Raw genomic sequence first — 17357 nt, forward strand, 5'->3', positions numbered from 1 at the left:
ATGAATTAGAAAGGGCAATCTGCAAATTCATCTGGAATAACAAAAAAACTAGGGTAGCAAAAATCCTTATCAATGATAAAAGAACCTCTGGTGGAATCACCATGCCTGACCTAAAGCTGTACTACAGAGCAACTGTGAAAACAAACAAACAAACAAACAAACAAAAAAAAAACACAACTCCATGGTATGGCATAGGGACAGACAAGTAGATCAATGGAATAGAATTGAAGACTCAGTAATGAACCCACACACCTACGATCACTTGATATTTTACAAGGGAGCTAAACCCATCCAGTGGAAAAAAGACAGCATTTTCCAAAAGTGGTGCTGTCACAACTGGCGATTATCATGTAGAAGATGCGATTTGATCCATTCCTATCTCCTTGTATTAAGGTCAAATCTAAATGGATCAAGGAACTGCACATAAAACCAGAGACAGTGAAAATTATAGAGGAGAAAGTGGGGAAACGCCTCAAATATATTGGCACAGGAGAAAAATTCCTGAATAGAACAGCAATGGCTTGTGCTGTAAGATTGAGAATCGACAAATAGGACCTCATAAAATTGTATAGCTTCTGTAAGGCAAAAGACATTGTCAATAAGACAATAAGGCCACCAACAGATTGGGAAAGAATTTTACCTATCCTAAATCAGATAGGGGATTAATATCCAATATATATAAAGAACTCAAGAAGGTGGACTCTAGAAAGTCAAATAAACTCATTAAAAAATGGAGCTCAGAGCTAAACTAAGAATTCTTACCTGAGGAATACCAAATGGCTGAGAAGCACCTGAAAAACTGTTCAGCATCCTTAATCATCAGGGAAATGCAAATCAAAACAACCCTGAGATTCCACCTCACACCAGTCAGAATGGATAAGATCAAAAATTCAGGTGACTGCAGATACTGGCAAGGATGTGGAGAAAGAGGAACACTCCTCCATTATTGGTGGGATTGCAAGCTTGTACAACCACTCTGGAAATCAATCCGGAGATTCCTCAGAAAATTGGACATAATACTACAGAGGATCTGGCAATACTTCTCCTGGGCATATATTCAGAAGATGTTCCAACTGGTATGAAGAACATATGCTCCACTAAGGTTCATAGCAGCCTTAATTATAATAGCCAGAAACTGGAAAGAACCCAGATGCCCCTCAACAGAGGAATGGATACAGAAAAATGTGGTACATTTACACAATGGAGTACTACTCAGCTATTAAAAAGAATTTATGAAATTCCTAGGCAAATGGACCTGTAGGGCATCATCCTGAGTGAGGTAACCCAATCACAAAGGAACTCTCACAATATGTACTCACTGATAAGTGGATTTAATCCCAGTAACTTAGAATACCCAAGATATTAGATACAATTTGCTAAATGCATGAAATTCAAGAAGAACGAAGACCAAAGTGTGGACACTTTGCCCCTTCTTAGAATTGGGAACAAAACACCCATGAAAGGAGTTACAGAGACACACTTTGGAGATGAGATGAAAGGATGGACCATCTAGAGACTGTCATACCCTGGGATCCATCCCATAATCAGCCTCCAAATGCTGACACCATTGCATACACTAGCAAGATTTTGCTGAAAGGACCCAGATATAGCTGTCTCTTGTGAGGCTATGTTGGGGCCTAGCAAACACAGAAGTGGATGCTCATAGTCAGCTATTGGATGGATCACAGGGCCCCCAATGGAGGAGCTAGAAAAACTACCCAAGGAGCTAAAGGGGTCTGCAACCCTATAGGTGGAACAACAGTATGAACTAACCAGTACCCCCAGGAGCTTGTGTCTCTAGCTGCATATGTATCAGAAGTTGGCCTAGTCGGCCATCAGTGGAAAGAGCAGCCCATTGGTCATGCAAACTTTATATGCCTCAGTACAGGGCAATGCCAGGACCAAGAAGTGGGAGTGGGAGGGTAGGGGAATGATGGGGTTAGTGAATGGGGGACTTTTGGGATATCATTGGAAATGTAAATGAAGAAAATATCTAATTAAAAAAATTATAGTGATGGTTTGTTAGGAAATGCAGAGCAATGTACCTCAAAGTGCAGCTGTATGAAGCTTTGGCATACACCCAAAGGAGACTTAATCTAAGTAGACATAAAAATATAGAAAATATTGGAGGTAGCTTATATATGGTATCACTAGTGGAATTATTTTCTGCTCTCACACTATACGTGCTTGAAACAAACACCAGAATAGAAAATGACACGAATCTATGTTCTAAGTCCCTGACTTCACATAGGACTGCATAGAAGAGAATTATCGATTCTCCTTTTCTTTGCTATGGAATCAGGTTTTATAAGAGGAGTTATATTAATTCCTCTTGAAATATGATGCACAGTATAAACTACTTAATGTTAGTGATGTATACTACAAATGTGTACTTGTAGACAATAAATATCATGTATGGTCTGCCATGGTGCCTATTTTCAAAGTTACATTTGCTTTAAAATATATTATTAATTGTTGTTTTTAAATAACATTAAGCAACATATGCACATTTTATATGTATGCTATGTGGACCCATTTAGTGTAACAAATGAAACAACCTTTTTATTTCAATTTGTTGATCTAATAATGAAAAATAATGCACAGGATACTAACAAAGAGTGTTGCTTTATTAATCATCAGCTATTTTCACAGAAAATATGTTATCTCACTCAATATATGGAGATATATATGAATATTTATCTTGTGTCTTGTATGTGTCTATTCTACATATACAAGATAATTACATACACTGTTTCAGACAACATATGTTTTAATTAAATACACTTTAATTTAATTGTAATCATTTATGAGGTTTGACTTGAGCAGGAGACATTTTCACAGGGTTTAAACTAAGCAAATGTTAATTGATTGTATAACAGCTAACCATTGTTAGTTTGCCTTGGCAGTGCCTTCTGTCGTTAGAAAATAGCCCTGTTTTAGTGTGTTGCTGTGGTTTCCTTGAATACAACTGCAATAGGGAAATGAGTTAAATAGCATCCTAGAGACACAGTGATTAACACCCAACAATGATCGGTAAAACACTGTTCACTTGATGCTCTACCTCCCTCAGTTCTGTTAGACTACTCATACCCATACATACTGGCTAGTGATAATTATGTGTTTATTACCTCTGAAGAACTGTAAGACTCCTCTCTTTGGAGGATTACTGTTAAGCAGGGTTTTGTGCTGAGATAATTTTATTATGCTTCAAGACTTTTCAAGTGGCTAATAGTTACATTGTCTAAGAAGTATAATAATTAGCCAATACTTCTTAAACCCCCTATAGCATCCTAGATAATTAAATTTTACTACATGGAATATTAATTTGAACTTTTTAGATATTATAAACCAATGTTATTTTATCTTAAAAACACCTGCAGCAGGTTTCTTTAACATCTGACCTGATACTTTATTAACTTGGAGAGTTTTAAGAGGGATATGCCACCCACTATGCTACAACCTCTGAAACAGAAGAGGAACGTAGAAATAAGTACTGTTTCTATAGTCTTATATCTATTAACTTATGATATCAGTTCCTTGCAAAACAATAATTGATATGAAGAAAATAGTGTGTTATAGAACAGCCAGCTGTGATCATTTTTTAAAACATTCTATAATATTAATCTTGACTCTATATGTACTAATTGAAATCTTGAATTTAAGCTTGTGCTACATATGAACCATCAGGTCTAGAAGTGCCAAGACCTAAGAAGATATATAAATATTAGCAGTAGAAAGTTTATTACAACTCATGAAATTAAATAACTTAAATTATTAGATATAAACTTTAATCATTGAAAATTTTCATGAATGTGTATGAAAATATCCATGTAAAGTTTTATCCAAATATTAATTACATCACTAAGTGAACTGGTAGTTTCTAAAGTTAACAGTGATGTAGTATGCATGTGAAGATAAAACTTACATTCATTGTACAAAGGCATATCTATAATGAGAATCAGAAAGCATTATTTTTGTTGTGAAGAGAACGAGGTAATGAGTATTATTGTCTATTAAAATGTCATATCTGCTCATTATATCCTTAACAATGCAATCATTTTATGAAAGTTTTCAAAATGTTGCTTATGTACTAAGCAATTAATATACTCACTGAATAGCTGAATATAGTCATAAAACAGTCTGTAATTATAACTGTGATTTTTAAGACAACAAAAGTATTTCACTTCCTGATGAGTATCAAAGTATGAAATGATTGTTTGTTTTTTGAATATACAGTATGTGAAATGTTTCTATTGAATAATGTTGACTTTCACAAAAATAAAGCTTTCTAAAAGCAGATGTTTTCATATTTAGACAATTTTCAGTGAAGGACAGTGAAAATATACCAAGATGTACATTAAAAACAGTCAAAGATAAAACCCCAACAAGATATATATTGTCATTAAATGAAGCTTTTAGGGCCAAGAATGGGTTACACATAGTTGAGTTATTGGCCAAAAAGGTTCCATAAGAACCTCACAAAAATATATGCTATTGCCAACATTATTGGAGGTTCTCTACAGACTGATGGTTATGTCCAATAGCTATAGACAACACCTACACAACTCATTGAACACACAGTTGTTGAAATGGTTTCGTCCTATTGTCTGTGCTCTGATGAACAATTATTTATGGTACAGGAAGTTACTTTGAAAGCTAACAATGAGAAAGATAAACACCTACCAAACTAGCTACAAACCATCAACTGTGTTGTTTTCAGCTTCTGGCTATTATAAATAAGGCTGCTATGAACATAGTGGAGCATGTGTCTTTATTACAAGTTGGAACATCTTCTGGATATATGCCCAGGAGAGATATTGCTGGTTCTTCCAGTAGTCCTATGTCCAATTTTCTGAGAAACCGCCAGACTCCAGACTGATTTCCAGAGTGGTTGTACCAGCTTGCAATCCCACCAACAATGGAGGAGTGTTCCTCTTTCATCACTTCCTCCCCAGAATCTGCTGTCACCTGAGTTTTTGATCTTAGCCATTCTGACTGGTATGAGGTAGAATATCAGGGTTGTTTTGATTTGCATTTCCCTGATGACTAAGAATGTTGAACATTTTTTTTTTAGTTGCTTCTAGGTCATTTGATATTTCTCAGTTAAAAATTCTTTGTTTAACACTGTAAAATCAGGGACTAGACAAGGATGTCTACTCTCTCCCTATCTGTTCAATATATTACTTGAAGTTCTGGCTAGAGCAATTAGACAACAAAAGGAGGTCAAAGGGATACATATTGGAAAGGAAAAAGTCAAAATATCACTATTTGCAGATGATATGATCATATAACTAAGTGACCCCACAAAATTCCACCAGAGAACTCCTAAAGCTGATAAACAACTCCAGCAAAGTGGCTAGATATAAAATTAACTCAAAACAAGTCAGGCACCTTCCTTTACTCAAAGGATAAACCGGCTGAGAAAGAAATTAGGGAAACAACATCCTACATAATAGTCACAAATAATATTACATATCTTGGTGGGACTCTCACCAAGCAAGTGAAATATCTGTATGACAAGTACTTCAAGTCTCTGATGAAAGAAATCCAAGAAGACCACAGATGATGGAAAGATCTCCCATGCTCATGGATTGGCAGGGTTAATATAGTCAAAATGGCCATCTTGTGGAAAGCAATCTATAAATCAGTGCAATTCCCATCAAAATTCCAGATCGGTTCTTCATAGAATTAGAGAGAGCAATTTTCAAATTCATTTGCAATAAGGAAAAACCCAGGAAGCAAAGACTATTCTCAACAATAAAAGAATTTTGGGGGAATCACCATCCCTGACCTCAAGCTGTATTACAAAGCAATAGTGATAAAAACTGTATGGTATTGGTATGGAGACAGAAAGGAGGATTAATGGAATAGAATGAACCCACACACCTATGGTCACTTGATATTTGACAAAGGAGCTAAAACCATCTAGTGGATAAAAAAAACAGCATTTTTACCCAATATACCCATTCATATTGCCTTGAACAAAGCTCAAGTCAAGTGGATCAGGACCTCCACATAAAACCAGATACACTGGAACTTATACAGGAGAAAGTGAGGAAGAGCCTCGAACACATGGGCACAGGGGAAAATTTCCTGAACAGAACCCCAATGGCTTAAGCTCTAAGATCAAGAATTGACAAATGGGATCTCATAAAACTTCAAGGCTTCTCTGTAAGGCATAGGACACTGACAATAGGCCAAAACAGCAATCAACAGATTGGTAAAAGATCTTTACCAATCCTACATCTGATAGAGGGCTAATATCAAATAGATACAAAGGACTCAAGAAGTTAGACTCCAGAGAATCAAATAACCCTATTAAAAATGGGGTACAGGGCTAGACTTCTTAATTCTTAATGATGACTCTTTAAGAATTCCTAAAATTATACTAGTAATTATTAAGCCTTTTAAAATAGGACTGCTATTAAGTTCTTTTGATGTCAAAACTGCAAAGAGAACTGTGCCAGTCTTCAAGTGTCATGAGTTAATTGCTTGTGAGATAGAAGGAAGCCATTTGCAATTTAGATCACATTCCAAGAGATTGTAAAACAATTAACTAAATGTCATAAAAAGGAAACTAGTAATTTCTTATAGGTGAAGAGAAAATATGCAAGGACAGAAGGTAAAATATTGCCTGGGTTTGTCTATGCAAAACTTCGATGATAACTTAGTCATGGCTTTAACTCTCCATAAATTTGTAGATATAGTGGCAAATAATGAGTATCTAGTCTTAATGGATACATATATAAACTTTCTCTGTTGTAAACTTCTTTTTGTGCCCTTTCCCCTGCCTTGTGGAGGCCAAATAGACTTTTAGTGCTTGCCAAGGTTGGACCTTAATTACCCAGGTAGAGCCAATTTCCGACAGAACTAGACTGCCTGCTGAGCTTGCTTTGCAATTCAATACAGCTGAAACAAAGATTTGGGTCTGTGGACTCTCCATATTTATATGCAGAACTGGAAATTAAACTTTGAGCCTTGATCAGAAACTTTTGTCTTGACTTCATCCTTCTCTTGCACCCTGTACTTTTTCATTTCCAGCCCCCCTTTCAGGTAACCCAGTTTGTCCATGGCTGCTGGATTGCTACACTTATTCAATATACAATATGAATTTTTGTTTGAAGTTCTAGTGAACTTTATGAAAAAAAAGGGGGGGGGGGAGTTTGGAAAAACCATGTGATCTATTCCCCTAGAGAAAATACAAAAGTCAAGGATTGATTGCATTGATACATGAGAGTAGCAGAGAACAAGACAGGAAGGAGAAGGACAGCAGAGTAGAATAAATTAGAAATTAAAAGGAAACTTAAAAATTAAGAGAGAAATACACAGAATGCATAGGAAAAAGAAGGACAAAAGAAGGTGCAGAGAAAACTGAAGAGCGAGCACGCTTTTCCTTACTTTCAGACAGAACAAGTCTTTTCCTAACAGCAAGGCAGTTGCTGCTTACTAAGGAGAACAAAGCTTTCTTCTTACAGATTTGTGTTTAATTCATTTAGCAGTAAAAGGTTACAACCTTTCTTTCTCTATTAAATAGATTGGAGCTCATTTTTCATACAGAATGCGTGAGTTCTTTCTATACTTTTGCTTGGTCTTTTGTTTCATATGCATAATAAGTAAGGATTATGAGATAAGTGTGTGACTGGGCCGAGCTAGTTATCATAGAGGTACGTAAATTTGTATATGAATTATTGTGAGATCATACATATTCAGTTGTGTAAAAGTATTTCCTTCTACCAGTGACTCTCTTCTCCTAGTTCAATAAAAGTTTATTGCTTCAAACATCCCTCCTGCTTGACAAGAGGCAAGACTTCTGGGCAAGAAAGTAAAAAGCCCTAGCAATTAATCCTTTACTTAATTCCCTGATGTTAGTCTACAGATGTTAAATCTCCCAAGACAGCTGGGAAGGAACGTTTAACTCTCAAAATGAACAAGCACATTTTTAGGAATTTTTTCTTAGAAGTTATCAGCAAGCATTCAGTGTAGTTAAATAACTGTAAGGCCATATACCATTATTAGTCTTAAAGCCACCTCTGAGACCATCAGTGTTTAAAGGTACACCTACACCTGACACTTTGTCCAGCTTCCAATTCTGTGTCCAGCTTCAACCCATCCCAGGCCTGGCAGGCCCCCAGCAGGGATGTGAGAAACTTTCACTTGGGTTGTAGATGGAGTAAATGAATGGGTCAGTTGGAGTATGTCTTAGAATGTGTCTTTACCTCCCTACTTCCTCATGTCTTTGCTCTGCTTCCTGGGTGCAGTTAGTTGAACAGTTCTGAAAACTCTGAAATGGGGAGCTCTAATAAACCGTCCTCCCTTAAGTTGCTTTTGTCAGGTGTTTTGCAATCTCTATCATATATCATATCATATCATATCTTATCTGTCTGTCTATCTGACTGTCTGTCTGTCTATCTAAATACCTATCTATCTACATCTTTGGTAATAGACCAAGAGATAAAATAGAAAGCATCACTTAGTTTCCTGAACTGTTCTAATAAATCAGTGGTTCTTAGCCTTCCTAAGTTGGTGAACATTTCATATAGTTCCTCATATAGTGTATACAATCATAATATTGCGTTTTCTAGTACCTTGTAACTGCAGTTTTGTTACGGTTATGAAACCAAATGTAAATATTTGTGTTTCCAAATGTTCTTAGTTAATCCCTGTGAGAAACACTTCTATAGACCATCATGATAGTGAATGGTGGCCAGGAAATTTCCAGACAATGGAAGGCCAGCCTGGAGCATGAAACATAGTAACAAAAATAACAACAGAAAAGTTGTCTCAAGCATGATGGAATGTCTAGATCAAAATCTGAGGTTGTCTAATGATCTCTACTTGTATACTATAATACCAATATTGAAGCATTCACATACGTTCATAAAAGTTCACATAATACAACTCCTTACATCATACTAGTGTAAACATGCAAGAAATGCGTGTGTGTGTGTGTGTGTTTGTTTGTGTGTGTGTGTACATGAAATAAAACAAAGTTAGAGGGCAATATGCTGATTATGAATAGTAGGTTCCATATGGAAGACAGCTCAGTACTAAGGTGAGAAAGTTTACTCATATCTCAACATAATAAAGCTATCCAACAAACATATAGCCAACATTTTATTGGGTGGTGATAAGCATAAGTCAGTTATATTAAAATCAGAAATAGGAAAAGGACTTTTAGATTTTACTACATTTCTTTAGGACAGCATTGGGTGTCAAAACTAGCACAATAATACAAGATATGGATAATGAGAAAATGGAAGGTGCAGAAGTATCTTCACTTTCAGATAATATGAAAGAGAGAGAGAGAGAGAGAGAGAGAGAGAATGTGTGTGTGTGTGTGTGTTTGTAACACTTGTGCATACCTTCAGAGAAGTGTCAAAATATAAAATGAGAACTATATAATTACTCATATTCCTACATAACAGTACTGAATAACAAACATGCTTAGAAAAATGTTGGAATAACCATCTTATTCATAACTGTGTCAAAATGTACCTTGAAATATAACCAAGCAAGTGAAACAGCTCTAAAACCAAAACCCAAAACAATACGAACAATGAAAGAAGGCACTAGAAGATGAAAACCTTACTGTTCATGATAGCAGAATCAATATTGTGAAAAAGACTTTCCTCGCAAAAGCAATCTGCAGATAGAAAGCTATTCCAATAAAAATTCCAAAGCAATTCTTTACAGAAATCACAAAAGAAATTAAGTTCATTTGGAACCACAAAAGATCTCAGATATCCAAATAAATTCTGAGGCTAATAAAAGTTAGAAGTATTTCCTTACCTGGATTCAAGCTGCTTTACAGAACCATAACAATAAAAACAGCATAACGCTGGCACAACAATAGACTTGTACTTCAAAGAAAGAATAGAGAAAATGCATACATATAGTCATGCATGCTATACTCATGTGATTTTTGATAAAAATGAAAAAAAATGGAGAAAAGAGAGTCAATCAACATTGCAGAAACTTTCTTCTATCACTAATTCTTAGCAAGTTAGGTCCCTTGACCTCCACTGTCTGGCCCAGAGATCTCCCTGCTTTCCTAAGATGGCCTGCTGGCATCAGGATCAGAGAGCCAACTCCAGGCAATACCAGATGGCTAAAGGACAGCATAAGAACACAATCAACGAGAGCAAAGGAAAATATGGAACCACCAAAGCGCAGCTATTCTGCTACAGCAAGCCCTGCACATCCTAACAACAGAATCACAAGAAGATGACCTTAAATCTAATATCATGTAGATAGTAGAGGTCTCTAAAGAGGAAATGAAAAAAATTTTTGAAAGAAATGCAAGAAAATACAATCTGACAGGTGAAGGAATTGAGTAGAATTGTCCAAGAACTGAAAATGCAAATAATAGCAATAAAGAAAACACAAACTGAAGGAATTCTGGAGATGGAAGAACTAAGAAAGAAAACAGGAACTACAGACACAAGCATCACCAACAGAACACAAAAGATGGAAGAGAGAGTGTCAGGCATAAAAGATATAATAGAAGAAATGGATATAATATATCAGCCATAGAAAATGCAAAATCTAAAACTGTTCACAATACAAAACCTCCAAGAAATTTGGAACACAAAGACAACCTTACACCCATAAGAATGGCTAAGATAAAAAAACTCAAACCATTCTGTTTGTCTTCTTGTAGAGTCTCTATTGGTTACAGGTTCCTTAATTCTTCCCCCAATTCTGGCATAAAAATCATGACATCTGTTCAATGTTTGGCTGTGGGTATCTCCATCTATTTCAGTCAGTTGCTGGGTGGAGATTCTCAGAGGACACCCATGCTAGACTCATGTCTGCAAGCATAACAGAGTATCAGGGACTGGTAGTTGCTCTTTGAAGCTCTCAGAGATAAGCTACAAATTAAAGAGCATACATAGACTAAATTGAGACCTCCCAACACATATGTAGCAGATGTGCAACTCAGCCTCCATGTGGGTCCTCCAACAACTGGAGTAAGAACTGTGTCCCTAACTCTGTGGCCTGTGGAATTCATTCCCCAACAGGCCTTGTCTAGTCTCAGTGGGAGAAACTACACTTAACCCTGCAGAGACATTATGTGCCAGGGTGTGGAGCTACCCAGAGGGGACACACCCTCTTATAGGAGTGGAGGGGAGATGGGGAGAGGAATTCTGTGAATGGGAGACCAGGATGGGGGCAGCAAGTGGTATGTAAAAATAACAATAATAATACCAATAACCACAAATTCAAGTGGCAGTATATTATGCTAAAAATGTGGAGCAAGGGGAACACTCCTCCATTGCTGATGGGGGTATAAATTTATACAACCACTCAGGAAATCAATTTGGCATTTTCTCAGAAAACTGTGAATAGTTCTACTTTTAGACCCACCTATAACACTCCTGGGCATATACCCAAAAGATGTTCCAACCTGTCACATGGACATTTGTGCTGCTATGCTCATAGCAACTTTGTCATATCCCGAAAATGGAAACAACACAGATGTCCTCAACTAAAGATTGCACAAAGAAAATGTGTTCATCTCCAGAATGGAGTACTACTCAGCTATTAAAAATAAGGACATCATATGTTTTGCAGCCAAATCATGGAGCAAGAAAATATGAGCCTGAGTGAGGTAACACAGACCCAAGAGGATATGATATGCATGGTATGTACTCACTGTTAAGTGGATATTAGCTATGAAGTACAGGGTACCCAGGCTACAATCTACAGACAAAAAGAAAAGAAACAAGAAAAGGGTTACAAAAGAAGATGCATGAATCTCACTCAAAAGGGGAAATAAAAAGGTCATCAGAAGTGGATAGAAAGAGGGAACAGAGTGGGAGAGAGGATGGAGAGGGGAACAGAGCAGGAAATCAGATGTTGGTAGAATCAAGGAAAGAGGAGCAGGAGAATGAACAAAAATCTCAGAATAGGAGGGTGGAGGAGAGAGCAGCTCTAGGATGCACCAGGGATCTTGGATGGGAGGGGCTCCAGGGAGTCTAGGAGGTTGATTCTAGCTGAGACACTTAGCATTGGGGGATATGGAGACTGAAGTAGACACCTGTTGTAGCCAGGCTATAGTCCCAGTAAAGGGATAAAGACACCAAGCCACCCACTAAATCTTCAACCTACAAGAATTTTCTTGACTACAAGAATTGCAGGGACAAATATGTCACAGAGACTGAAAGAATGGTCAAACAATGACTGACCAAACTTGAGATGCATACCATGGGCCAGAAACAATCCATGATACTATTAACAATATTCTGTTATGTTCACAGAAAGGAACCTACCATAACTATCCTCTGAGAGGCTCTACTTGGCATTGACCAGAAACAGATACAGAGACCAACAGTCCAACAGGAAGGAATAGGAACTCCATTAGAAGACCAATTCTGTTTCTGTGTTGGCTCCCAGAGGCTGATTCACCAACAAAAGAGCATTCAAAGGCTGGATCTAGCTCCCTCCGCACACACATATGTAGTAGATGTAAAACAAATTCTTCTTGTGGGATCACAACAATAGGAGCAGGGGCTTACCCTGAATTTGCTACCTGCCTATGGCTCATGTTTCCCTATCTGGTCTGCTTTGCTGGCCTCAATGGAAAAGAATGTGCCCTGTCTTGCAGTGACTTGATGCATGACTATGGGTTAGTACCCAAAAGGGACCTCTCCCTATTCAGAGGTGAAGGATAGGGGTTGGGGAATATACTGTTTTCTGGAGGGACTGAACAGAAAGGGGATTTGTGATCAGTATGTGAGGTGAATACATATATCAATTAATAAACAATCAAAAATCTCAGCATTGATAGGATATTGGATAATTATTTATGGATTCTTCACTAGGGTGATCTAGAAGCCCCCAGTAATGTTGAATATTATTGTTTCTCTTCATTGCTCACAATAATTAGATATTCACATTATATTGTTGAAAAGATCATATACTTTGGTTTTAAACCACAGGAAAATTAGGCTAAATTGGGCTGAAAACCTGATAGTTGTTCAGTAGGTTTGATGGGGCTGGAGAGTATGATGTAGACAGAATGGAAGGGGGATAATGGCAAGTCTTATTTAGCAGTAGACTCTCTGTGCTCTGTTATTGACCTTCTAGGAAAATGTGCCTGTGGTGAAATAATGACAGCAGTGGATGTAACAAACCTATATTTATTTGAATTGATATCTGTTACAGTGAAGGTAAATCATACTCAATATTGTCAAACTTATCAAGAAAACTTACATAGGGTGGTCAAAATCTCAAGAGGTAAACCTTCAATTATTGTTTTGATAAAAGAACATGTTTCTAAATGACTATAAATATTTGTATTTGTACCGGTATTTTCGTGTTGTTCTTAGCTTACACAAAGGAAATTTCACTCTCAGTATGAGTGAACCCAGACATAAAGTCAGAAGAAATGCTTAGAACAAGCAAGTTTGTTGTTGTTGTTTATATTTTAATTGGTTATTTTATCTGTTTACATTTGAAATGTTCCCTTTCTAGGTTTCCCCTCTAAAAACCCCCTATCCCCTCCACCTCCTTCCATGAGGGTGCTCCCCTTCTAGCCACTTCAGCCTCAACACTCTAGCATTCCTCTATGATGGGGTATCAAGACTTCATAGGACCAAGGGCCTCCCCTCCCACTCATGCAAGATAAGGCCATCGTCTGCTACAAATGCACCTGAGCCATGGGTCCCTACATGTGTATTCTTTGGTTGGTGGTTCAGTCCCTGGGAGATCTGGGGGATCTAGTTGTTTGATATTGTTCCTCCTATGGGGTTGCAAACCCCTTCAGCTCCTTCAGTCCTTTAATTCCTCCAATGGGGTCCCTGTGCTCAGTCCCATGGTAGGCTGCAAGCATCAGAATCTGTATTTGGCAGTCTCTTGTTGAGCCTCTCAGGAGAAGGCTATATCAGGCTCCTGAACAGCAAGCACTTCTTGACATCAGCAATAGTGATTGAGTTTGATGACTGTATATGGGATGGATCCCATGGGGGAGCAGTCTCTAGATGGCCTTTACCTCAGTTTCAGCTCCACTCTTTGTCCCTGTGTTTCATTTAGACAGGTAAACTTTTGAATGTTCTTCCCTATATAGACGTCTATAACTGGCTCCCTTGGTTAGGTAATATTGTGAAGGAGGTTGTGGAAAGAATTTAAGAGCCAGGTGATGAAGCAGAGTGCTATAAAATGTTATTTATTAGACATAATATAGTTGTAATCACAATGAAATTGCTTAGTTACCTGTACAGGACCTGCCCAAGACGGTGCAAGCAGCTGTCATGGAGGTGGATTTTCCCCAAAGGAACTGCAGGCAAGTCAGGATGGGAGGAGGTCAAGACCAATTTCTCAGGGTCTGGTCCCTAATATAGTACCCTTGCTCAGCAAAATATTCTTTCGCTCAAGCAAGTATAACTAAACATGCTTGGTCCCAATAAAGTAAAAAAAAATAAAATAAAACACACGACATGCAGGTAACTAGTTGACAGGGAGTTCTGAAGAATAGAGTGAAGAAGAGTGGATGATACGGATATAAATGATCAAAGTACAATGTAGATATCTATGTGCAATATTTGTAGATAGTGAATTGAATTTTCACATTATTTAGAAAACAAAAATCTTGGAAAAAAATTAAATTTTATCATAAGCACTTGTTAATTGTGTATGACAATTGTTCTTAGTGCAACATTTCCATCAAAGCATATAGTATGCTGAGATTATAGACAACATTCTTTCACTCCCCTTACTAATGCATACATTTTTGTTACATGCAATAATTTTTCCTACTTTTAGGGTGACTTTTGTCAACTTTAATAGTTAAACCACATCTTGTGCCTGTTTTTTTAAGTCTTGCTTGTTGCCCTAAACAATATACACAATCAGTCCATAAGCTTTGCGGCAAGTGACAGGATTCTGTTTTTCTTCACGGCTGTACAGTATATTGTGGTGCACTGTAATTTACCCACTTACCATCTCCTAAGTGCTGAAAAGAGTTTCATATTGCAGCTAAAGGGAGGATTCTTGCAATAATAGTTGACATTCAGGAAGCACTTTGTTTGGCAGATTCCACTCCAAAGGAAAATATAGGGCGAAGGCACCTGATCAAACTCCAGCATCAGTCTTAGATCTTCTCCTGTGCAAAAGCTGTGAGATCCAATTTAAATTAAAAAAAAACGTTTAGTTACCCACATAATAAGCCTAAAATTAGAGCAGCTGTGAGAATATCTTGCCCCTTTGGTCATTCTTGTATCTCTTGGAGTCTAACATCTGAATAGCACCTTTAATGACTTCTGCCTCACCAGGGACTAAAGCACGGGTTACAATAACCACTTAGGAAACAGAACATTAGTGACCAAATTCATTAAACAGAAAATAAATGTAGAATGTATAAAAAATGTTATATTTAGTTTACTTCCCTCAGAACTTTCATAGTGAAATAATTTGGCAAATGCAAAATATGAGTGTGAACAGTAATAATAATAACAAATTACAAAAATAAGTACATTTTCTTCCTAAAACATTTTCATACATAGGCAAACATGAATAACCAAAAGAAGAAAGAAAATGAAAATTTAGGACTTCTGTAATGAAAAAACATGGAGAAATTATTAAATGTGTAGAATGTACTTATTTGTAAATAAAAAAAATATTAATCACATACCATTAAATTAATTAACATCTTGAAGTCACTACTTGTGTTTGGTGCATGTGTGCATGTGTGTGTGTATGAGAGTATAATTATAGAATATGATTGTTATAGCAGAATAACTGCTAAAAAGTACACCCCTCCAATTACCACATTAGGTGCATACTAAGCACATTCTCTGTCATGTGCAATTAGATAATGCAACACCATCAGTTTTACATAATCAAACATTTGCAGGGGCATGTTCTTTGAATGCTTCAGAATCCTCACATAGGCACAGATATACGCTTGCACATTCTTTTCCCCAGATGCTTGAACAGAAGTATACATCACTGGCTGATCTTAATCACCAGTTCAGTGGCGCGGATACATAGGAGTGAAGACATTGCTTCTGCTTCCAGGTAATTTTGCTTTCACATATGTACTACTAGTTCACGTTGAATTCTTTTAATATCATCTAGTTATTAAGAGAAATGTCTGTGATATCATATTAGCTGTGTGCAGGCCAATTCCAAGATAATTTAGTTTCTTGAGATCCCTGAAGTACTTTTCCACAAATACCTAATTTTTCTTATGAAATCTTTCACAGGGCACGCATATGATCTATGCTTGTACTTGCATATCTTATATTTTATTGAAGTTTCCTATGTACAACTGCAAATGTAATTAAGTATGTATTGTAAATATTGATGGTTAATATTCCAACTCTTTGATAAAGTGTTACAAGAAAGAAGGCAGTGTATTCAATACATTTCAAATCTTATTTGGTTCTGTGTGAATATAGTCTATAGAGTTAAACTGTACTTTATGTTGAGATTATCGAGACTGATGGTACTGACCATCATTTTTCATCATTTTAGGAAATTCATGGTGTACTGTCTCATATGATGCTGTCTTTATATAAAATTAATGGGTCTAAAGTCTTTTGAAATTTGTTATTCATAGTGCAATATATGTAAAGGTAAACAAAAAATGAAAACCTATATTGCAGAAAATTAAATGAATGTAATATATAATGTAACAATAAGTCAAATAGTAAATTTTTAAAGTAAGCTTTATAAAAAGCGATACCTCAAGAATTGTTTGACCAAGAATTGTTTACTGAGGTTGTATATAATTGTCCAGAAGTAGTGGGTTAACATCTAAGAGTTATTTAAGAAGGGACAAAGCCAGACATAGATGATTACATTTAAGGCATTAGAGCAGATTACGTTTTGAATTTTTCTAACCAAGAGAAACTGAAGAGTGAAAGAGAGACATTGAATGAAATTTTCTATGGAAAGAGCACATAACTAATTACCACTGAGCACCTGGATAGTTCTTCCATGGTGTCTGATTAACTGAATCATATAACAGAAAACATCTTCTTAAGACTTTATACAGAGGTAGGGAATCAAAAATGTGGTCTCATAAATAGAAAATCAAAGAAAAATGTGGTGATATCTTTTAAAATATAGAATATTTTATGCTAATCATATTGCTTGCAGATGTAATTAACTATTAATATTAAATATTAATCATATTGCTTGCAGATGATTGTTAAATATTGTCTTCTTTATTATTTTTTTTATTTATTTTTTAATTTTTAATATTTTTATTACATATTTTCCTCAATTACATTTCCAATGCTATCCCAAAAGTCCCCCATACCGCCCCCCACTTCCCTACCCACCCATTCCCATTCTTTTGGCCCTGGCATTCCCCTATATTGGGGCATATAAAGTTTGTAAGTCCAATGGGC

This window comes from Mus caroli, chromosome 15 (genome assembly GCF_900094665.2).
Source record: "Mus caroli chromosome 15, CAROLI_EIJ_v1.1, whole genome shotgun sequence".
Lineage (NCBI taxonomy): Eukaryota > Metazoa > Chordata > Mammalia > Rodentia > Muridae > Mus > Mus caroli.